Source organism: Notamacropus eugenii, chromosome 3 (assembly GCF_028372415.1).
Source record: "Notamacropus eugenii isolate mMacEug1 chromosome 3, mMacEug1.pri_v2, whole genome shotgun sequence".
NCBI lineage: Eukaryota > Metazoa > Chordata > Mammalia > Diprotodontia > Macropodidae > Notamacropus > Notamacropus eugenii.
In genome coordinates this window covers 28,140,722-28,165,117 of record NC_092874.1, presented here as the reverse complement: position 1 = coordinate 28,165,117, position 24,396 = coordinate 28,140,722, and the positions used below count along the sequence as shown (strand labels likewise).

Below are 24,396 nucleotides of genomic sequence, written 5' to 3'. Positions count from 1 at the left end.
GGAGAGAGGAGGGGAGGGAGAGAGCAATAGAATCTAGAACTCAAAACTTTGAATAAAAATGTAAAAAACAATTTGGAAAAAAAACCGAGCTGGATCAGATGATCCTTAAAGTCTATTCTAACTCTAAATTCATGATCTATGTCTACCTGGATGGCCTCAGGAAGGAATAAGGGAAGAAAAGAGGGAAAGCAGGAAGGATTAGAGGGAAGAAAAATGGAACTGAAGAAGAAAAAAGAGGAGGAAGGAAGGAATGATGTAGGAGGAAAGAATTCCCCTTAAAAATTCTCTTTTGTTGAATTTTATTATAAGGAAATAATTTTTTTTAAAAAAAAACCTACTTTATATGTACTCTGGAATTCTCTAGTCTGTAGTTTTTATTCCTCTTCCTTTCTACATCTTACCATCACCATATCTGGTTGATTTCATCTCTTTAATATTTCTTGTTCCCATCCCCTTTTCCCTTACTGGCACTGACATCCCCTTCAGTCAGTGCTTCATGATCTATTGCAATAGTCTCCTGGGAAAGCTCTTCCCTCTGGTGAGGTCCTATGACTGTTCTTTTAAGGATAAAGTCCAGCAATAGGTGGAAATCTTCCTTTCTGCCTCAAATGCAAATAGTCATCAAAGTCTCCTGTTCCCATGATCAAAGGTTTAGCTCTAGAAGGAACTTTCATGGTTGCTTAGAGTCAAAGTGAGGAACCTGCAGCCTCAAGGACACATGTGGCCCTCTCAGTCCTGAAGTACAGCCCTTTGACTGAATCAAACTTCACAGAATAAATACCCTTAATAAAAGGGCTCATTCATTTATCTATCTATCCATCCATTCATTCATTCACCTATGCATTCATTCATTCATTCGTTCGTTAGTTTATTTATTTTTGTTAACTTATTATTAATTTAGACCAATCGCCTCACTTTACGGCTGATGAACTAAGATCCCCTCAAGCTTAAGTAACTCACCCAAGGTCACAGAATGAATAACAGATAGAGCCAGGATTCAAATCCAGGTCTTTTGACTTTGCACCTGGTGTTCATATCACGGACATGTTGCTTTTTCCACCTATAATCCTGCTTGCAAGAAATCAAGTCAGAGAGGGCTGCCATGAAAATCGATGTAAATTGAGCTGTGTATTATCTTCAATGTCCTGGTCTGCTTGCAAACTGGAGCTCTGGTGTGTGGGTTTTTTTTTCATCTTAGGAGAATTAAGTTGAAAATACCCCTGGCCTTGCTGTGATTCAGATTCACACAAGGGCTTTCCCTCCATTTCTTTTAGCAATAGGAGTTTTCACATTTTTTTTCTCTGTTGATTCTCTCACAATGAAATTCAATAAGGCAAGAAGAGAAACATTTTTCTAGGGAAACTGTGAGCTTGATAGAATGTGCCCATTAAAAGGATTTTAATTAAACTCCTAAATGCTTTGTAGAAGCAAACAAAACCAATAACAGTAACCAAGAAAGCCTGAAAGAGTTCAGACTTTGTTGTCAGCAAAGTGAACGAAATGAAGCACTCCCTTTCTTTCCAGGGGAAGGCCTCTTTCCTATTGGCCTGGAGGCATACACACACACACATATACATACAGACAGACACTATACAAATAACACGTAATGTATATAATATATAATGCAGACATATGCATATTATACAGACATATAAAATATATCTATTGCGTGTTTCTGTGTATTTGCGTATGTATATATATACACACACATACACATATAATATACAAACATATCGTAAGTGTGTAATTAGATACATTATAATTGCATATGTATATGTGATGTACAATTATATACTTTGTATATAATAATGTGCACATGTGTTTACATATGTATATATGGATACACATATGCATAATTATGCGTATGTGTATATGCATACACTAATATATATGTGTATGTATGTATGTGGATACAGAGAGAGACTGAGAGGAGACAGAGGCAGAGAGAGTATATGGTCTACCAAACAGCTATCCAAGAAGTAACCATTTCTGTCACTTAAATAAGTTCTAGAATGTCATTCCAATCTTTTCAGCCTGATTTACTCTTGTTAATGGGCTCTCTCTCCTCCTGAATCTCTCATGTCTGCCCTTCTCTCTGCTCACGACGATGTCACTCTACCCTGGACTTCATTGCTTTCTTGCTTCAACTGTTGATTGGAATAACCTTCATCACAGTTCTCCCTCCTCCCAGGCTCTCCCTGCTCTCATTCACCCTTCATACTGCTGTCAAAGTCCTGATTGTGTCCTTTCATTGCTCTATAATCTTGAGTGGCTCTCTATGGCTTAAAGATAAAGCCCTGATTCCTCCTCACCATGACATCGAAAGCCCTCTCTCCCCTGCCTCCAGACTATCTTGCCAGTCTGATTTCTTATATCTTCCCTCGGTGAACTCTGGGTTTCAACCACACAGGATGATTAGCTGTTCCACCAATAGCACATTTTATTTCCTACTCCCACAGTCCATCCCTTACGCCTGGAAAGCATTCCTCTACTCTCTTAGGTGTTTCCCTCTTAGGATCAGAGGGTTATATATATTTGGAAATAGAAATCACTCCAGAAGTCATCAGTCCTATCTTTTCATTTTACAGGTGAGGAGAGTGTCAGAGTTACTGGAACTCAGTTCCTTGAATTCCAAACGTACTGCTCACTCCCCTGCCCTGAGCTACTTCCAAGGCTTGCGTTCTCTGGCCACTGCCCCCACTTTCACCTCTTCCAGCTAATCTTGTTTTCTCTCTAAATATTCATAGAGAGCTCTGTCCCATTTCTCCTTTGCTCCCCAATCAGTCACTCACCAAGTATTTAAACAAAAGGAAGCTAAACCCAAAGAGTTGACGTTCTGTGGGGAGAGATAACGTGTGTATTCTATTTATGGGTCCAGCATCTAGTATTTAAGTTCCGATTATGTGCCAGGCACAGTACTCAGCTCAGAGGTCCCTAGGTAGAGCAGTGGATAGATCACTGGGCCTAGTCAGGAAGGCCCAACTTCAAATCTGGCCTTAGACACTTCCTAGGCAAAGTTACTTCAACCTCTCTGTGCCTCAGTTTCCCCAACTATAAAATATGGATGATGATAGCAGCACTTACCTCTCAGGGTTGTTGTGAGGATCAAATGAGGTACTGATTATAAAGCACTTAGTGTGGTGCTTAATACACAATAGGTGCTGTATCACTGTATCACTTTATTGCTATCTTCTCTTTCCTTCTCCTAAGGGCTGGATGTATTTGTGTCCATACCAATTTTCTCTATCCATAGAAAGTCTGCTCCTTGAGGATAGGGACTATTTCACTTCTGTCTTTTTATTCCTGGTGCCTTGTGCATGGGAAGCACTTAATACATGTTCATTGATTGAACCCTAACTATGCTAGGATTGCATTTCAGAGATGCTGAAAAGCCCCCTCTCTCTGTCCAAAGCCGCCCAGGTCCTGCTGGCATCCTCAAGCTTGTCCGTCACTCAGCCACAAAACCTGATCCCTCTACCATTAGACTTGATTCATTTTGCCATGAATTTTCCTTCAGGAAAATTTGACCTATTGGTCCTTCAGAGGATCAGTAACCAAGAGCAGACTTTCTTTCTGGGAAGATAAAATAACCTGGGAAGACAGAGGGGGTAAGCTGGGAATACCCTGAGAATATATACAAAGCTAAGCTAGTCTGAGTGATTTCAAGTGCTTTTAGAAGTGCCTGGGGAAACCTTCAGTCTTTGACTCATTCAAGTTTTAGAGCTGGAGGGACCAGAGACCAACTCATTTGAATTTCCCATTATATAAATGATGTAACTGAGCTCCAGAGGGATAAAATGACTTTCTCTGAGTCATACAGCTCATCTCCACATACCTCGGCATGATGCCCTGTGACATATTTACAATATCATGAGGTCACAAGAACCTATAGAGTAGGAAAAGATCTTAGAGACCACCTAGTCTAATTTCTTAATTTTATAGATGAGAACATAATGATGGTAGGTGACTTGCCTAGGATCATAACAGCTCGTCTCTAACCACCTCTGCATGGCACCTTGTGACATTTTCATAATTTCCTACTTATCTCTCCAGTGACTAGATCCATCAGATCTCTGGACAATTTAATTATGCTGGTTGGACTTAGAGAAAAGAGGAAATATGGATTCCTAAAAAATTTTTAAAAAGGTATTGAATAATAGAGGTTTAGACATTTTACTATGAACTCAATGAATTGGTAGTGCCAATTAAATAGAATTAATAATAGTGTAACCTTCTCAGCTGAAAATTATGAATAAAATATGGCACACAAAAGGTCACAGTTTTAAAGAGTCACTCTCTCTTTTTTGTACACACAGTTTTTGTATTGGCAAAACCTTCTGCTTGAGATAATTGGCCAACTACATCAGCGTGCCAGAGATACTGAAGTCTCAACGGACTAACTCACTGGCAGTGAAAGATAAAGTTGTTTTGTGATAATTCTATGGTTTTAATTTAGATAGACATAGAATCTCAGAATCACAGGGTTGGAAGGAACCTTAGGGGCCATCTCACCCAACCCATACCTGACCAAGAATGCCATTTACAATCTGACCAATTGCCACCCACCTCTGGTTTAAAGGATTCCAGGGATGGGGAACTCACCACCTCCCAAGGCAGCTCATTCCACTTTGGGACAGTTCTCATTGCTATAAAATACTGACTTCAAGTTTAAATCTTTCTCATTGCATCTTCCTCCTGTGATCCTAATTTTTGTCCCTCGCTGGCCATGCGTAAACAAACCTACTCTCTTCTCTATATTCCACTCCTTCATTGGTCAAAAAGCACTTTTTAGGCCCTTACTTTGTGCTAGGAATTATGTTAATCACTGGACTTAAAAAGATACAAATATTGAAAGATAGTTATCTTGCCTTCTGGATTCCTCACCAAGGCTTCTCTTCTATAATCTAAATCAGATGTGGGAAACCTGTGGCCTTAATGCCACACATGGACCTCTAGGTCCTCAAGTGTGGCTCTTTGAATCCAAACTTCACAGAACAAATTCCCTTAATAAAAGGATTTGTTCTGTAAAACTTGGACTCAATCAAAAGGCCGCACCCAAGGTCTAAGAAGGCTTACTGAACATTCTCAAATCCTTCAACTAGTGGTCATATAGCATGTTCATGAAGCCCTAAATCAGCAACTCTAACAATATAAGGTGTATTCGTATTCCTTCTAATAGGATTAAATTAGATTTAATTCCTGTCCTGGGTCACTTCAGGTCTACCTTAGACCTAGGATCATAGAACAGGATGACATCTCAGAGGCTATTTAATCCAATTCTTTCATTTTATGGATGAGAAAACAGAGGCCTAGGTCATATCCACTTAAGATCCTACAAGCTAGTCACCTAACCTCTTTGTCTCAAAACGAAGGCCAAGTGTGAACCAGGGTCCTTTGACAAGAAAGCCAAATGATCTTTTCACTGTATTTCTTTGAGAACATGCAGGCTTCCCAGACTTAAATCAAGTACAGAAAGTGAGGAGAGAGAAAGGCAAGCCATATCTGGATCCTTCTCTGCTCATCAGAGAAGCATTGCTTCTAAGTACCCCGCTCTCCACTAGGAATGGGGGAATTGAGCTGTTGCCTGCAATTAACCCTGCCAAGAAGGGCATGAGAAGCAACAAAGACCATTACAATCAGCTCCAAATCAGGGAGACCCAGACCTGTTGAGAACAGAAAACTGCTTTGTATTGACTCACTGCTGATTTTTTACCAAGCTCTGTCTTTCTGGCTGGAGCTGAGGCAATGCCTCCATCCATACAAATAGCTAGAAGGGAGTTGGGTATGAGCTGACAATTAAAATGTTGCCAAGGATAATTAGGCAAGCCACTTCTTAATGATTTGACCTGGCAGGTGGGGACCATGTGGTATTGCCTCCAAAACTTGGCTAACTTTTAAACATGCCCATGATTTTTATGTGGTCGTTTGTTTGGATGACTTTCCTTCCCCAAAGGATAAGTGAAACAGGGCTGTTGGCCAACTCTGACTTGATGGTTTCTGAGTTGCCAGTGTTTGAAAAACGCAGTTGTTCTTCCATTAGAGTTAAGAAGGTCTTTAAAAGACTTAAAACATCTACTTAGATGTTAAAGGTTTAACTTTTCTGGATCAAATAAAAGACTATCCGGATGAAAGGAGGGTGATGTCTTTGTAATAGTGAAATAACTTTCCAATTAAGAGACTTCAGATTTTCAGACCAATCCAGAGATCTTGTAGATGTTATCTCTTTGTGCATTAGATGTTTCGTAGAAATTTCCATGTAAAATGGTCAGTTACATCAGCATTCTAGCAGGTGCCAGCAGAAACTCATTTCAATCTTCCCGAGAGCAATTTTTGGCATTTTAGACCAATGACTGTATGTTTTCACTTGAAAGCACATCCCCTACAAGTCCCTTTGGCTCTGAAACCAAGGAGATGATGGGGAGGTGGGGAGAAAAGAGAAAGAGAGACAAGAAGGGGCAAGGTGAGGAGGCAGGAAAGAAGTTAGGTAGAGAGAGGGGGCCAGAAAAGGGATAGAGTGAGGGAAGGGAGAAAGAGGAAGAGAGGGAGAGAGAAAGAGAGGAGAGATAAAGAGGGAGGAAGGTAGAAAGAGGGAGATAGAGATGTGGGAAGAAAAAGAGAAACAAATAGAGGGGATAAGGAAGGAGAGAAAGATAGAGAATTAAGGGGGAAAGAGGAAAAATAGAAAGGAAGGGATGTAAAGAAAGAGGGAGGGAAGATAAAGGGAAAGAGAAAGAAGGAGAGAGGTAAAAAGATGGAGAGAAGCAGGGAAGCAAAGATGGGAAGAAAAAAGGGAAAGAAGAAAGGGAGAGAGAAAGAGGAAAGGAGACAGAGAGAGAGAAAAAAAGAGACAGAGAGAATCTTTGCTTTAAAGAAATGATGCCCTAAAAATCTGAGTTCTTCATCACCAGAGATACAAATGCATTGAAGGTCATTCCCTTAGAAGCAACACACACACATTCACACCCTACACAAATGTTTGATTACTGAAAAATAGTTGAAATGATGGTGATGATGATAATCACACACACACATACACACGTTTTTACATATATTATCTCATTTAATCTTTACAACCTTTGAAAGGTAGATGTTTTTATTACCCCATTTTACAGATAGGGAAACTAAAGCTGAGAGTAGTTCAATGATTTACTTGGGGTCAAACAACCGGTAAATCTCTGAGGCTAGATTCAACCTCAAGTTTTCTTCACTCCAATAATAATAATAATGAAGTAGCCTTTACTTATCAGTCTACAAAAGTTCCTGCTGCTATCAGACCCTACCAAGGATTCTATTCATAGAGATCATATGCAATGGCATGAATTGATTTTTAGCATAGCAGTTCTGCCTTGAAGGTCCCTGAAATCAAGTAGCATGGTGGCTGTCACCGTGACAATGCTCTTACTTGTGCTGAACTCCTATTAGTTTTTATTGGTCTTCAGATAAAGAATATATGCTGAAGGAATCTGGTTAGTCTTTTTTATTAGAGGGGGGTCTTTTGATGCTTTAAACAGTGATAAAAAGTTGGTAGATAAATAGAGAGCTACATGAAAGAAAAAAGGGAGACAGATGATAGATGGACAGATAGATGATATGATAGACTGACAGATGGATAGCAAAGTGGTTACATGGAAACCTGCTGTTCTTTGCCTGAAACCATAGAAACCTGCCAGAACCTACAGTGGCCCACAGCTTAGAGCTTTCTGTATGCCTCTCTGTGACAGGGAGACAAACTGAGATCATGGGATGTGTGTCATTCCAGCCCCAGGGTGGCATCAGCAGTCTCATTTACAGGGGCATTAGCTAGAAGGAGATAGAATTGGCTTTATGAGCCTGTCTTCCATGTAGCCCATATTGGATCATTCTGGGACCATAAATGAGTAAATGGCTTGCATTCTCTATGAACTCAAGAATTTTACTGTTCTCCTGATACATATCATATGGAAATTAGCTTCATTTCCCTCTTTTATAATTTTCTTCCTATTATTGGTCTGAAGAAAAGATAATAGAACCTCTCTGTAAAGGATACAGCCTATACTTTTAGAAGGTGATAAAAGTGACATATGGCAGTTGGGTGGGAGGGATGGTTGGCCCAGTTTGCTGCAAGACTCGACATAGGGACTTCATGTGTCCTTGATGGAACAGAGCATGTGAAACTTTGATAAGAGCACTGGATTTGGAATCAGAGGATTTGTGTTCAAATCTTGGACCTACCAGTTGCCACCTATTTGACTTTGGGCCAGTTCCTTAACCTCGCTGGACCTCAGTTTCCTCATCTGTAAAATGAGTACCAGATGATTACCTTCTAGTTTTCAGGCCATGATCTATACATTCAATATATAGATTCAATGTATAGTTTCAATATCTTTCGGACATATTCCTTGTGATGTTCGGAGTGGGGGGGGGAACGGAGATATGAGCGAAAGGGGTCCAGCCTAGAATCTGTCAAGACTATATTACAGGACACTGGTGTAGTGCTACTTGACATTTTACCCTTTTCATGTATAAATATGATAGAATCATACTGAAGGTCATTTATGTCAATGCCCTATCTTCTACAATAGTATTGTCAGATGTTCATCAAGACTGTTTTTGATGCTTAAAATAAAAACAGAAAAAGGAAACAAGTCTGAAACTCTCCATCTCAACCACAGATTAGAGTCTGTATTATATGCAGTAAAAGGGAATCTGTATGATGAAATCAGTTCCACTATTGGACAGCTGCTGCTGTTCAAAGTTCTTCCTAGAGTAAAAAGTCTTCCTGATGGTAACTCCTACCAATTGATTTGAGGGAACAGACCAAAACCAAGGTGGGAAACAGAGACCTTTATCCTAGTATACTGAAATTTAGAAGACATTTTCAGCCCTTCAACATAGAAATAATGAAATAGCACATAGTTAGAAAGAAAAATTGATTCAAACAATAAATCATAGAGGCAAGGTTCCTCTTCTCAGCAGCTACCTCCCAGGTAGACTCTTCCCTAGCCCAGCCCAAATCTCTTCTACTCTCTGCACTCCTCCCCGGCCATCCATGTCCCTTCAAAGTCCAACATAAGAATCCCAAAAGAACCTTCTTGAGTTCTGAATGGTTCCCTACACATGTATACATTTTCTCTAACTTGTCTGTAAATCTTTGGAAGATAGCAGCTAGGCAATGACTTAGATGGATCACTGTGCCTAGAGTCAGAAAACTGTGCCCATAAGTGAAAGTGAGTTTAAACCTGTCCTCATTAGCAGTGCAACCCTGAGCAAGTCACTTAATCTGTATTTCCCTGGAGGCAGTTAGGTGCTCAGTGGATAGAGCACTGGGTCTGTAGTCAGGAAGACCTGATTTCAAATCTGGCCTCAGATATTTACTAGCTGTGTGACCCTGGGCAACCTCTGTTTGCCCGTTACCCCTGCAAAATGGGGATGATAATAGTACCAATTTGCAGGGTTGTAGCAAGGATTTCATGAGGTAATATTTGTAAAGCACTTAGTACAGTGCCTGGCACATAATGGCAATTAATAAATGCTTATTTCCTTCCTCTTTTTCTTACTTTGGACAATAGTGTCCTAGCATCTCTATCCTCTTTTTCTCCCCATCGTTGAATTAGGACATATTTTGTGCTACTTTCTCTGAGTGCAAAGGGAAAGAAAAAGTTAATTATGCCTTGTTTTAAAGATAAGGTAACTGAGGTCCAGAGAGCTGACCAAAGTCACGTGTGTCATGTTACTGGTGGACCCAAGACTTGAACCCAGGTCACCTGGTCATAAATTTATTCCCTTAATCATCTGACAGCCCTTTAAATATCTGAAAATAGCTGAAACATCAGTTTCTTGTTAATATCTCATTTAAAAATCACCTGGAGGAAATGATTTTAATGGTAGAGAAGTTCAGGCCAATAGTAGTTTTCATCAGTCTACTGCTTTTGTGCTGGTCTGGCCAATATTTAAAGGATCTCTTCATCCTAGACAAAATTACCATTTCTTACTGATCTACCCTATACTAAATTATAGGGTGGCCTCCAGCTAACGCACTCAGAATTCTCGTAAATATCTATGTCCCATAAAACTACCAAAAAACCACCAACCATCCAAAATGAGAATATTTTAGCTCTCTAGAGGCTGGCTGATACAGTGAAAGAGACCTGTCTTCTGATATCAGGAAATCTGAGCTCAAGTCCCAGCTTTGACACATTGGCCTTGTTTTTGACTGTGGTCAAGTTAACTTTATGGTGCTTAGGCAGTGCTCTAAGACTTGTGAATTACAAAAGAATTGCCAATCTACATTGGTAAAGATTAACCTTTCACTAGAAGTGCCCTTAAGTGATGAAAGCACAAATTTCCTCCCACACACAAATTAACTCACCACCATATTTTCACTGGGGACCAGCCAAAGGTAATAATATCTCTCAATCATGGATATTATAACCCTCATGAAAAGAGCTACAAATATTTATCCATCATCATTCCAAATTGTCTGAGACCCTTGGAAGAAATATCTTAACAGTAATCATTATTTATTTCTTATTTTATTATTTATTCCTTGTATAATGACTTCTTGTATTAAATTATGAGTTCTCTGTGAGTAGGGACTTTCTTTTGCCAGTTATAGTGCCTGGCACATAGTAGGCACTTAATAAATACTTACTGACTATTGATTATTGAGCTACCTGGTGGAGCAGATAGAGTGGGAAGGCTTAGAGTAAGGAAGAGAAGTTCAAATCTCATCCCTGATATTTCCTGGCTGGATGATCATGAGCAAACTGATAACATGCTCTCTGAGCCTCCATTAATTCACTTGAAAAGTGGAGATAATAATATCTGTAGTGTAGAACCAGAGTTTTTAAAAGAGAACCAAATGAAGCCATGTATATAAAGCAAACGTGAAAGTAGGAGGCAAATGGGAACTAAAGTTGACACCCACAGTGGTAATGGACTTTAAAAGCATCAACGTTAATGTAATTATCATGTAATATGATGAATTATAGTTATCTGTGTTAAAGGCAGACACTATGTCTTATCTAAATTTTGTGTCTAACACTGTTCTGCATATAATAGATGCTTAATCAATGTCTCTTAATGGATTTTTAAATTTAATAAACATTAGTTGAGCGCCTGTTCTGAGAAAGGGTACAAGAAAGCTGAAGATATGATTCCTGTTGTCTATCAAGCCAAAAGAATTTATTAAGCACCTACCTTACCATGCTCCAGGCAACATGCTAAGGACCCTTAATACTAAGACAAAAGTAAAAGACCCTTCCCTTGAAAAGCTTACATTCTAATGAGGTAGACAAGATATATGTGTGTGTGTATGCAACACACACATAATACACGCAAATATATGCACACATATATAAAAATATAACAATACACTCATATACCTACAAAAGTTACAATTCATACAAATTAAATGTAAGGTAGTGGTGCTTTTTGCCCTTTGTTTTCAAAGAGGACCAGGGTGATGTTTTGCCTGGGGCACAAATTGTATTTAAGTGAGGCAGAGCTTCAAAAAATTGTCAGCTCACTCTTCCAGAGTCATCAGAGTCCAGTGGAAAGACAAAAGTTGAGATGACTGAAGATGACCCAGGATGCAGTGAATGAACTTGATGTCTTGGATACCTGACCAAACTCTAAGTGCTCCACAGTGCCTGCTTCAGCTACTTCATGGCCCTCATTCTGGGGAGGGAGGTCTTCACATACTTGGGGGTAAACACCCCCATAATTTACTGAAGGGTTTAATGCCCCTAGGTTACCCTCAATCTGGTTTAGCCTGTCTGCAGAGATGGTTTACCAGAGTATGACCACTGTGGATGCATTAGCTTCTTGGAGCCAAAGGTGAGAGTTGCATCAAGGTGGACACCAAAGATGGATGAACAGCCCTGAAAAGGACTCAACAAGCCTTCCCACCAGTGGTACTAGTCCTTTCTGACTACCCCATAGACCCCATAGGGAAGGGAAGGCACTGGCAGTGCATCATGTAGAAGGGGCTCCACAGCTGAAACTTGAATGATACAAGGAATTGTAAGAGGATGAGGAAAAGCCTTCAAGGAATGGGGGGAAATCACTGCAAAAACATGGAGATGGGAGATGAAACATGATGTATGAGGACTAGTAAGATCCATCATGGCTGGACCATATAGAACAGCCATCAATTACAATAAAAAAGTATTAAGGACCTACCATGTGTCAGTCACAGAGTAGGTGCTGAGGATGCAAACAAAAAGAATGCAACAATTCTTAGATTTCAATCTAATCACACATTCTAATAGAGCAGGCAACAAATACAGTCATTCTTTATAAATACATACAGAAGAAATATAAAGAGAATAAATACAAATATATACAAATTAGTTAAACACAGAGGCAGGCAGGTGGCCCAGTGGCTACAGCACTGAGTCTGGAGTGAAGAAAACCTTAGTTTAAATCCTGCCTCTGAAAATTACTAGCTGTGTAGCCTTGGGCAAGGCACTTAGCTTGTGTTTGCCTTAATCCACTGGAGAGGTAAATGGCAAACCACTCTAGTATCTTTGCCAAGAAAACCCATTGGATTGCATGATCCACTTCATTCTGCTTGCCTCAGTTTGCTCATCTATAAAAGAAGCCAGAGAAATGGCAAATCACTCCAGTATCTTTGCCAAGAAGACCCTAAAAAGGCATGGGGAGAATAGGACTGAAACGATGAAAAAATGACAACAGCTAAACACAAGGGAGTTTGGGAGGAAGGACAGTTATTATATGAGACTTTGAGCAAATTACTGATCCTCTCTGGGCATCAGTTTCCTTAACTATACATGTCAGGTTTGGGCAAGATGAACTCAAAGATCCCTTCTGGCTCTAAGTGCCATGATGCTATGATTATAAACACTATAATTTAACAGGAAAGATAATCAAGAAGTGAAATAGCAACCCCATGGAAGGTTTAGAATTCAACAGCCTTTGAAGGCAAGTGAGGCCACAGACAAAAGGCAAGGCTGGGGGAACCATTGCAAAAAGGGAGGAAACTTGCATTCATTCTCATAAAAATCATCATCATAGCTCAAATTGATATAGCACAGTGGGAGACGCAAGATGCAGACTTCACAATGGACAAATCTACAATGCAAACATTGTCTTTCTTCTGTTAAGATCAGAGCTCCTTCTCTCTCACATCTATCCCTGCATTGTTTAACTGATTTGTGAAAGCTGCTTCTCTGGGATGGAATTCAGGGTAGAACTGAGCCTCATGTTTGCCTTTTAGGAACTCAGCAGCCTTTGGACAGGGGATAATAGGAAGCTGGTTGTCTGGAGCTCATTGAGTCAAGAGAGGCAATTTTGCTTGAAGGAGAGGGAGAGAAAGATTTAATGCAGACTAGCAGGCAAGTGGGCTTTTAGAGACACTTCAAGCTGAGATGTTTATCAAAAATAGCTTTTATAAATTAAAAATAAGATTCTTAACAATAACCCTGCTCATTCATCTAGCTAGCATCATTGTTAGAGAGCTGGATTGGAATTAGGAAGACCTAAGTACAAATCACAGCTCAAACACCAGCTATGTGACCCCGGAGAAGTCACTTGATGTCCTCCAGTTTCAGTTTCTTATCTGGACAATGGAGAAGATGTATTCCATCTACCTCTCGGTGTTTGTGGTAAGGATCAGATGAAATAATAAATGTAAGGCTCTTTGCAAAAGGTATGATAGAAAGGTTAGCAGCTACTATCATGCCCATTATTATTTATTTTTAATTTTTATTTGTTATTGTTATTGTTTTTATTTTTTAAAATGTACATGATGTCTTCTAAAGACCATGGTCTTCGAAGACTTACTTTTGGGTTCGGATTTCTGAATTCTCCTCTACCCAGGAATGGAGCACAGATGATGGGGGGTTTCTTCTCGCCTCACTGAAGAGGATCAAGACTCATAAAAAAGTCACAAAATCAAAGTGTTTTTTGAACCCTGTCTGCTCAATTCAAGACAAGAATTCAAATTCAAGTCTTTAAATTCGTGTCCTCTGAATATATTCCACCCCAGAAGACCCTTCCTCTGATGGACAAGTTCCTCTTAGAACCGCCTTTTTAAGTAAGACACCAACATCAGTCATGTCTTTATTCCTCTCCAGGCTCTAATCCTGACTCTCTCCCAGACCTTGTTCATTATCTGCACCTTAACCCTCTTTCAAGCTTCCTTTCCCCATTAGAGTATAAACCCTTCAAAGGCAGGAACTCTCTTCTTCTTTTGGCTCTTACTTGTTTTCCCAGAGTTTAACACTGTGTCTGGCATACAGTATTGTTATCGTTGAGTAGTTTTTCAGTTGTATCTGATTCTTCCTGACCCCATTTGGGATTTTCCTGGCAGAGATGCTAGAGTGGTTTGTTATTTCCTTCTCCAGCTCATTTTATAAATGAGGAAACTGAGGCAAACAGGGTTAAGTGACTAGCCCAGGGTTACACAGCTAGTAAGTGTCTGAAGCCAGATTCAAACTCAGGAATATGAGTCCTCTTGATTCCAGGCCCAGTGCTCTATCAACTGTACCACTAGCTGCTCTGAATGTAGAAAGAATTTAACATATCCTCGTTGACTTGACTGGCTTGACTCCAAATCCATCGCTATTTCATAGGATACCTGCATCAGAGGCCATTTAGTCCAACCCTTTCATTTTACAGATAAGCGAACAAGCCCAGGAAAATTGTGACAGACAGGATTTGAACTCGGGTCCTCTGCTCCCAGGGTCAGTGTTTGTTGCATTGTCTTGATCTCTCCCCTGTGCCTTGATCAGTTTACTTTGATAATAATGCTTGTGCAAGCATTTTCCCCTACTATTTGACCATAAGCTCCTAGAGGAAAGGACCGCCATTTCCACTCTCCCTCCTCATCTCCTAACTCAATGCCTTGCACACAGTAGGCACTGGATTCATTCCTGGTCAACAGGACTGAAGATAGTTCAAATGGTATTTTAAATAGGGATAAGCAGCTAAGGAACCAGCTCCCCATCAGAAAGCAGCTGGAGTGAGCTCAATGCAGGCACAGTGGGGTGATTCAGAGCATTATGGTTTATTTTTCCCTTCCTTTCCCCATCACACTTCCTCAGTTTCCATCCAAAAACATCCTGTCCCATTATAGGGATGTGCAACACTAAATTTGATGCTTATCCTGCATCCAGGGACTAGGGAAAAGAGAAAGCCTCGTCTCTCATCAGCTCTTGGGTCGATAGCAAAGAGAAATACCCTGAGGATGCACTCCTTTCTCTCATCAGAGCAAATATACCAGGATGTATCAAACACCTGTTACATGCAAAGACCCTGTGCTAGGTGCCAAGGGATGCAAGTCTCAAACAGCCTTCCTTCAAAGTATTTTTCTTCCTTTTTCCTCTCCATTAGTTTAGTCAAAGAATAGGATCAATTAAAAGAATATCTTGCATTTCTATAGTGGTTCAAGTCTTTGCAAAATGCTTTACATAAGTTATCTCATTTGGTAATCACAACAACACTGGGAGGTAAGTGTCTATCATCTCAATTTTACAGCCTAGGAAACTGAGGCTGAGACAGGTTGAATGACTCTTCTACCCTTACACAGCTGGTAAATGTCTGAGGCAGGATTTGAACTAAGGTCTATCATGACTCCAAGTCCAATGCTCTGTCCATTGTGTCACCTAGTGTTCCTTCCTAATTGATTTCACCACAACGACTATTCTAAACCTTATTTTCTTCCATCTACAATCCTCTCATAGCATTATATTATTGTATGACGAAGGTTTTCTCCCTGGTAAGAAAGGAGGGATATGTTTGAAAATGAAAGGGCTGGGAAAGAATGTGGGACTTCATTGGTTGAGGGAACACCTATCAGTGGGGACACCTGTCAATGCAGACGGACACTTTCTAGGCAACTGAGAGTCTTTGAGAGATGCCTGAGACAAAAATGTCAAATTCACAGGCCACTGCTCCCAAACTCCTCAGTGAAGGCAGAATCAGGTGAAAATGGGATTGGGAAACATTTAACAAAAGAAATAAAAACAGATTGCAACATAGATGATGCTTATTGGCATGGACTCTATTTCTGCTTGAGTTGAACACGACTGAGCCCTGAGACAATAAGTGACTTGCCCAGGGTCACACAGTCAGGTCTTCTTGGCTTCTCTATCCCTCTGCCAACTCCATGAGGATAGTATAGAAACAAATATATTAATTTATTTAAAATACAAGTAATAGTTTATATAACATTATGTTTTAGGGTTTGCAAAGCATTTGTTTGCCAATCAAGTTTAGTTCTTCCACTAACATTGTGAAGTCAGAGTTGTTATCTCATTTTCATACAAGAGCAGACTAAAGTTCTGAGAAATCCATCCAAATTTAGACTTTGTCCTTTAATCCCTCTCTGACCTTGGGCCGATCTGGGCCCCAGTTTCCTCACCTACGAAATACTGAGACCGGGCTAGATCAGAAATGTCAAACAAGGTGAGGCCAAACTAAACTAAAATCTAACTGGCAAATATTTAACAAATAAGTCAAACTGCAATAGAACATAGATAATGTTAATACGTTATTTTCTAAGCTAATGTGTGACCTGCGGCACCCTTACATAAGAGTTAATGGCCCCTGTTTCTTTTTGAGTTTAATATCGCTGAGGGAGATACCCTCCAGGGTCTCTTCTAGTTTTAATCTATGACCCTATTGTACACCCCTCTCAAGTTATGGATATTATTCACAGATGGAGGTAATCAGATCTTCTCTAAAAACGTAACTTTTTGAAAACACTTTGTTTTCATCCAAAGGTTTCCTTAGAAAAAAATCTCAGAATGTAGTTTGAGCATTTATTGTGTCTAGGCTTTTACAGATGTGGGTATTAGTCTTTTCCCATGCAAGGATTCAAGAAAAAATGGCCTACTGAGTCCAGAAAAACTTTGATCGAATGAGATTTTTGTAAAGGACTTAGCATAGATCCAGGCACATGGTAAGTACTTAATAAATTCATGCCCGCTCCGCTTCTCTCTTTATTTCAGAAAATGCAAAACACACATAAGGGACACACAGAAGACCATATAATTAGTATAATTTACCTCTTTCCTTCATGAGTCCCATTATGTTCCAGGACCTCATGCAATTCGTTGACTGATAGCTCAACTCTGTGAATAAGATTCCCCTTAAAAGGGATATAAACTTGCATTTCCAGGAAATGACTGACATTCCTGTGAGTTCCATATTCATTCCAGAGATGCATCCAGGTCTTACATCCCAAAGACTTGGACTTCCCTCAAAAAAGAAACAAACCTGAGATTGCTGGAAAGACAATCTCCCTCCCCCTACTCTGTCGACATAGCCACTACTAATAATGTAGGAGAATGTCTAGGCCTTGTGCTCCCCCATGATGGGGTTAATCACTTGCTGATCTTCAAGCTCTAGTCTACCCAAAATGTTGACTCTGCCTATCAATTGCCCTATCTCTAGCTAGAAGAATGGATGTTGGAACTTGTGAGTGCCTTGACACTCCCCCTTCTGACTCTGGGAGGCAGGGTCCTTGTCCTAAACTGGAACTTGATATTCTCCCCCAAATCCCTGCTTCCATATCTAGCTTTCAAGTCTATAAAATGGAGAGCCAAAAAACCCAATTCTGCAACTGACTCTCTTTTTTATAGACCAAAGTTATAGCTGACCCAAAACAGCAAGATTTGACCCATTCATCTTCAGTCCCTAACACTTAATCAACCTCCCTTAAACAGGTATGAAACATGTATTTCAGACTGGAAGAAATCTTTGAGGCCATTATCTAGTACCCCCACCCCACCCCTGCCATTTTATAGATGAGGAAACTGACTGGTTAATGCACTTGCCCCAGAGTCACAGAGGCAGGGATCTGAACCCAAGTCTTTTCCAACCACAAGGCCAACAACACTCAATCCACTCTTCCATAGTTTCCTCTGTCTTGGATTCCTTTTCCCATTTCCACCCAGAGCTACACTCTAGAAGAGAGAGCCAATAGTACAAATGGCTTTCTACTAATTACATCCATGGCATGTAAGTTCCATGAAGATAAGGAATATTGTATCTTTCTTTTGTTTTTATGTTGATATAGGGCATTATGTCTTCATAATCCCCAGTGTCCATGCACCCTGCATCCTAGAGGATAAACCCTCTTATTCTACCGACTTACTTATTTTCCATCTGATATTCAACATCTAAGAGAGCTTAACAAAGGTGAGAATCCATTTCTCAAGTCAACTCTTGGTCTTTTTTTGAATTTCAGATTTTAACTGTTTCAGATTTTAATTCTCTGAGTAGTGACACAGAGATGCTCTTAGTATCTCTCACCCCATTTTTTATTTTTACTTTTTCCTCCTGTCTTTTTCCAGGGATCATTACTATTTCTTAAAGTTTCATTTTACCCTTCCGTGGAACAGAAGATCAATGAGATCAGCCAAACTCAGAACCACATTTCTTATTTCCCCTAAAACTCATTTGACCAGACTCAGGAAACTGACAAAAACATTTTCTCTTCCCATTTCTTCCTCTTCTTTCTCTCCTTTGACTTGCCAAAAAAAAAAACTCCACCCAGTCTTAAGAAGGAAAAGTTCAGGAACTGAAAATTGTTGAGCTAATTGTCTTTCCACCCCTGTATAGCTAACGCCTTAGCACTGTTCAGCCCTGAAAGCTTATCCTCCCTCGTCCTGCCAGGCAATCACTTACAAGATGGGACCCATACCTGAAACTTTACCACTACTCCACTCCCACCATCATATTCATCTAGGCTCTTCAACTGAACAAATCTTGTTTGGTTGTGTTCTCTCCCATACAGTGTTTTGCAAACAGTGAGACACAAACCATGCCCACGTGGCATGTCCCAGAAATCTGACATTCCCATTGTTTATGCCAAAATGTATTTTCAGAAAGGCTTCTGAGTCATGCTGTAAGTGATTTCATTGACGGAAATGTCAGTAGGCTGGAGTTGACATTTCTGATGGGCCTGGTCTACCCAAGGTGGGTTATGTTTCCTTTCAAATAGTGTGAAATGTGTAGCAGAGAGATTTGTCTCAAGTCTCCAAATGTCCATTTTCTTATAGACTGATAAAAGCTCTCAGTGACAACCCTGCGGGTACATTGTACAGTCTTAGGATTCCAGAGGGGCTCTTAGAGATCATCTAAGACCACATTCTACTTTCTACAGAGGGAGAAACTATGTCCTGGAGAATCAAAGTAAACTGTTCAAAGTCATAAGGATGCTAAGCTGCAGAACTTAAGATTAAACATCATTTATTAAGTGGCTACTGGGTTCTTTTAATAAATTATTTAAGTGCCTACTAAGAGAGATCATGGAGTAGAGGACAGGGAACAGGCCTTAATAGTCAATATGACCACTTCTGACACAAACTGGTTGTATGACCCTGGACAAGTGATTTAACTTCTTAATGCTAGAGGAAATTGTCTATGATTATATGCTATAGAGAACATACTGACTTGCATTGGGAGTGGGAATGTTGTCATTCCAGAGTTCACTCTGTGCCAGTGAAGTCAGAGGTCCTATCTATTCCCATTTTTATTATATGCTAGAGAAAAGGGATTTTGTGTGTTTGTCCTTCGTTGCCAAAGAAGACCATGCCATCAGAGAAATGATGACATGACTTGCACTTGACTTTGTTTTGAGTGAGGGCTGTGTAGGTCACCAGCCTCACTTCTCCTCCAGAGCCATCTGAATCCAGTGACCCGATATTCATCAGGATGAGTGGAGATGACCCAGGATGAGGCAATTGGGGTTAAGTGACTTGCCCAAGGTCACACAGCTAGTGAGTGTCAAGTGTCTGAGGTGAGATTTGAACTCAGGTCCTCCTGACTCCTGCACTGGTGCTCTATCCACTGCACCACCTAGCTGCCTTTGGGAAAAGGGATACTAAGACAAGGAACAAAATTGTCCTTGCTCAGGGAGCTTACACTGTATTAAAGTCCTAGAAGTCACACCAAATGTTGGGGATGCATAGTTAGAATGGTTAGCAATATTTGTGTTTCATTAGAGCAACATCAGGAATAGGGAGGCAGAGATACCAGACTCCTGGCTCAGTGTTAGCCCTGACTTCACCATTGATTTGTTATATGATTCAGGACAAATTACTAAGAACCCTGCCTCCTTGCCAAAATAGCCCTAGATTATGCTTTATTGTTCTGTCTATAAATAAGCAACCTATCAATGCTAATTGAGTGCCTATTAGAAAGCATTTTGGGGGATGGGGAAAAGTAGGAGCTAAAATCCCTTCCCTGGAGGTACTTAAATGTTAATTACCTATAGCAACAGACAGCTTGGTATCCATCCAATGACTGGTAGTGACCATCATTGCTCAGAGAGGCACCAATGGTGAAATGAGAAAAGAACTGTGCAGTGGGAGAGTTGGGACACATGGGTCCTAGTCTACGTTCTACCACTAACTAGGTTTTGGTTTTTAATCATTTTTAATCAACTCACTGCATGACCTGTGCAAGTGACTTTGCTTCTCTATGCCTTAGATGCTCACCTTTAATTTAGGAGAACTAGACTGTTATCTCCAAAGACTTGTCTAGCTCTGAAATTCTAGGATTCTATCATGCAACAAGTTCCAAAGAGGAATATGTCCCTCTCACCTGGGGCTGTTAAAGACAAAAGGTAAAGTATGAGCTACACTTTGAAGGATATGTAAATTTGGAAAAGTGGGGAAGAATGCTCAAGGTAGAAGTATCTACCTATGGAGTTCCACAATAGCCTGCAAAGTTTGAGTTAAGGAGCTTAGCTACAATTCAGGGAACAACTCTTGATTTTCAATTTGAGAACTCTTTCGGTCTTGCCTGCCTGGCAGTCTGCCCTGAAGGAGCTAACTGGATTAATAGAGTCAAAGTACCATGGAAGACACCACTGGAATTGGGATATGGGGGACTACCACAAGTGGGAAAGTACACGTAGGATATGGCTTGACCAACAAGCACAGGCCATTTTAAATGCATGTTAGATTATAAGTACAATGACGTATGGACAGTAAGAATATACTGTGTTAAATAGATCTATCCCAACATATCAATTGCTTACTGAAAATAGATGATGTTTTATGTCTGTTCAAAGTTCTTTCTCATCAATTACTTCATTTGATTTTTAGAACAGTCCTGTGAGGTAATCAGGATAATAAGGATTATTGTCCCCATTTTCTACTTTATCATTGCTGCTTCACTTGTCAATCAATAAGCATTTATTAAACATCTATTGTTCACAGAACATTTTGCTACTTGCAAGGAAAACAAATACAAAACCTAAAAATCTATGCTTTCAAGGAGTTTATATTCTAATGGGGGAAAATAATGTGCATCTGTACAGAAATAAGCAAAGTATGCACAATGAACAAGGCAAAATAACTTTAGCAGGGGTTCTTAACTTGGGTTTTGGAACTTAGACAGGCGAAAGATGATAGAGAAATGATGAAGGGGAGAGGAGAGACAGAGACGGAGAGAGATGACAGATACAGATACGTATCTTGATAACTACTTTCAATATAAATGATTTTTAATGAATTTTATCAATTTAACCAAAAGCATTTAATCAATTATCCATAGGCTTCATCAGATTGCCAAAAGGGTTCATGACACCAAAAAGGTTAAGAATCTCTGCCTTAGAGGGAAAATCACAAGCACATTACAGGCCAGTAGATGAAATGCCAGGCCTGGAGTCAGGAAGGAAGACTAATTTTTCTGAGTTCAAATCTGGCGTCAGACATTTCCTAGCTGTGCGACCTTGGGCAAGTCACTTGAACCTATTTGCCTCAGTTTCTTCATCTGTAAAATGAGCTAGAGAAAGAAAGGGTAAACTATTCCTATAGCTCTGCCGAGAAAACCCTAAATGGGGTCACAGAAAGTCGGATAGGATTGAAATGACTCAATAACAACAACATCCCTGTCCTTGAGGAGCTTGCAGCCTTAAAGGGGAAGATGACATATAAAAGGGAGCTGAAAGTGGGTGAAGAAAGTTCCAAATGGATGGAAGGTCCTATACAGGGTGTTGGAGTCCAAAATCCAGAGAGTCAGCAGTAGTGAGAGCCAGCCTGGACTCCTCCCTAAAATGGAGGCCCTTGTAAAACCTCACCAAAGGGAGAAGGTGGCTAGCATGACAGAGGGATGGTCCAGGGCAAAGAAGACTCAGAGGCAGATGGCTGAAATAGAGTGAGGAGGCCCCAGGCATGGAGGGAAGTTCTGGGGTGAGACAACAGCTGAGAAATGCTGACTAAATCCAGGAAGTTAGAAGCAGGCCAGGCATTAAGATGGCAGCTGTGTGATTAGAAAGACTTGGACCTAAGAAATGGGGGTGTGGAAATGGTATGATTTGGCAACTTACTGGACATGTGGAGTGAGGACAATGCCAAGATTATAAACTTAGGAGTCTCAAAGACATCTAAAGAAATAGTGAACTTTGCACAAGAGAAGGATTAGGGAGAAAAATCCTTTTTCCATATTTAACTACCCAAGGTCTTTGGTTGTTGCTTGTCTGGGGTGATTGCAAAACCCCTCATCATCTCCTCTGGACAGATTTCAATTTCCCCACATCCCCAACTGCAGACTCCTTTGAAGAGTTCAGAAGAGTGCTTATTCCCTCCTGGGTTCTAGACTTACTCCATCTATTAATGCAGCCCGAGATTGCATGAGTGTTTTTGGCAACCAAGCAACATTGTTGACTCATGCTGACCTTGTAGTCAACTACAAACCCAAAGCATTTTTTCACAAGAAGAGCTGTCAGGCTGTGTCTGTATTAATGCTACATGTAGAGTTGATTTTAATGAACTTACATAAATGACTTAACAAGATAAAAATGTAATAGGGAAAAATGTCATTTCAACCATTCTTCCAGGCTATCAAGATCTTTTTGAATTCTCATTGTCATCCAATACATTATTCTACCCCACTCCCCAGAATATTTGATATACATGCCTTCTGTAGCTTCATCCAAATCAACCATATAAATGTTGAGGAGGACTCAGCTGAGGACAGAACCCTGTGGCATTCCATTAGAGACTCCCCTCTCCAAATGGATGGGTCTGTGATCACAACGACCTGAGTACTTGTGCCACCGGAGGAGTTGCGAATCCAGTCTTTACCTCTTTTAGTCCTTACTTCACAAGAATCGTAGAACCTGATTTGAAAAGGGCCTTCAAGGGGACCTAGACTAATGTGTGTTGTTACTGTTGAATAGTTTAGTCATGTCTGAGTCCTCGTGACCCCATTTGTGGGTTTTCTTGGAAAACCACTGGAGTGGTTTGTACCTGAAAAGAAAATCCTCTCACTAACATTTCTGATAAGTGGCCACTAAATCTCCACTAAAACACTTTGCTAAACTTAAAGTATTGTGTGTACATATATATGTACATATATACATATATATATGTACATATATATACACATACATACATATGTATATATATTTAAAATATACAAAACACAAAATGTGAATTTTTTGATCACTAAGACAAAAGCAACAGAAGAAAAAAGCCTTACTGTAACCTTCTGAGTTCACTACGGTGAGACCCTGCCAGTCACAGCTTCCATCCAAGCGAAAGGGAGTAATTTTCTCCTCTATCAACCTTGACTCCTCACCCTTTGAAGTGAGAGTTTGTACTGCTCCTAATTTGCATTGAATGAATAGTCCCTTAGCAACTGTAGTGCATGGGATTACTTGTTTCAGATACAAAACTGAATTCTGAAAGAACCTTTGGAGTTACAAAAACAAGCTTACCAGGAAGATCTACTTTAAAAACATTTAAACAAGATTTTTAAACAGAATTAAAGTGAGTTCAGCATAGGGTATGATGGTTGGGTTTAGGATTGAAATGGAGCCTTGTTTATCTGCAGGCTAAATGTAAAAACATTTTCTGTTATTTTTATTGTTGTGAGGGAAGTTTCACAAAATACTGTGACTGGTCTTTGTTAAATCCTCCCTCGGAGTCTTTCAGGGGCAGAAATGTCATCTAATGCTATATAGACAATTCCATTCAATTCAGTAAAGGCAAACTAAGTGCTCGCTATCCACAAAACACCGTTTTAGGTGTTAGAAATATGAAGACACAAATCATACTCTCCTGTCCTCCAGAGGCTTACAGGATATACCATGGTCACAAATAGGTTAGCACAAAGTACATTATATAGCTATTTCAGAACAATTAGGACCCACACACAATTTCCCCAATGGAAAAGATTTGCAAAATTCATGTGGTACAAAATTAAGAACTCAGATATGTTCCTTTAGCCTTGCTCTAAAAAACATTGCTAAAACTAGGAAAACTTTTACTAGGTTAGGCTATTGTAAAAGGGAGTTGGGTTTTAGTCTTGCCTCTAGCTATTTCTGAGGTTCCTATCTTTCCAGAGCCTGGTAGACTCACAAAGAAAAAAAAATAAACAAAGCAAGCTTCAGAGGGAGTACAATGTGCTTTCTTCTCCACAGTACCTCTCTCT

At 40.0% G+C, this 24,396-nt stretch overlaps 1 long non-coding RNA gene across 1 annotated transcript in view; it reads right to left on the bottom strand.

Moving 5' to 3' along the window:
- The window catches only part of LOC140531101 (uncharacterized), a 122,821-nt gene extending 99,293 nt beyond the window's left edge, over nt 1–23,528 (bottom strand). Inside the window, exon 1 of the long non-coding RNA XR_011976276.1 lies at nt 23,443–23,528. This is a non-coding gene — a long non-coding RNA (uncharacterized lncRNA). The remainder of the gene's footprint in view (nt 1–23,442) is intronic.
- Between the last annotated feature and the right edge of the window lie 868 nt (nt 23,529–24,396).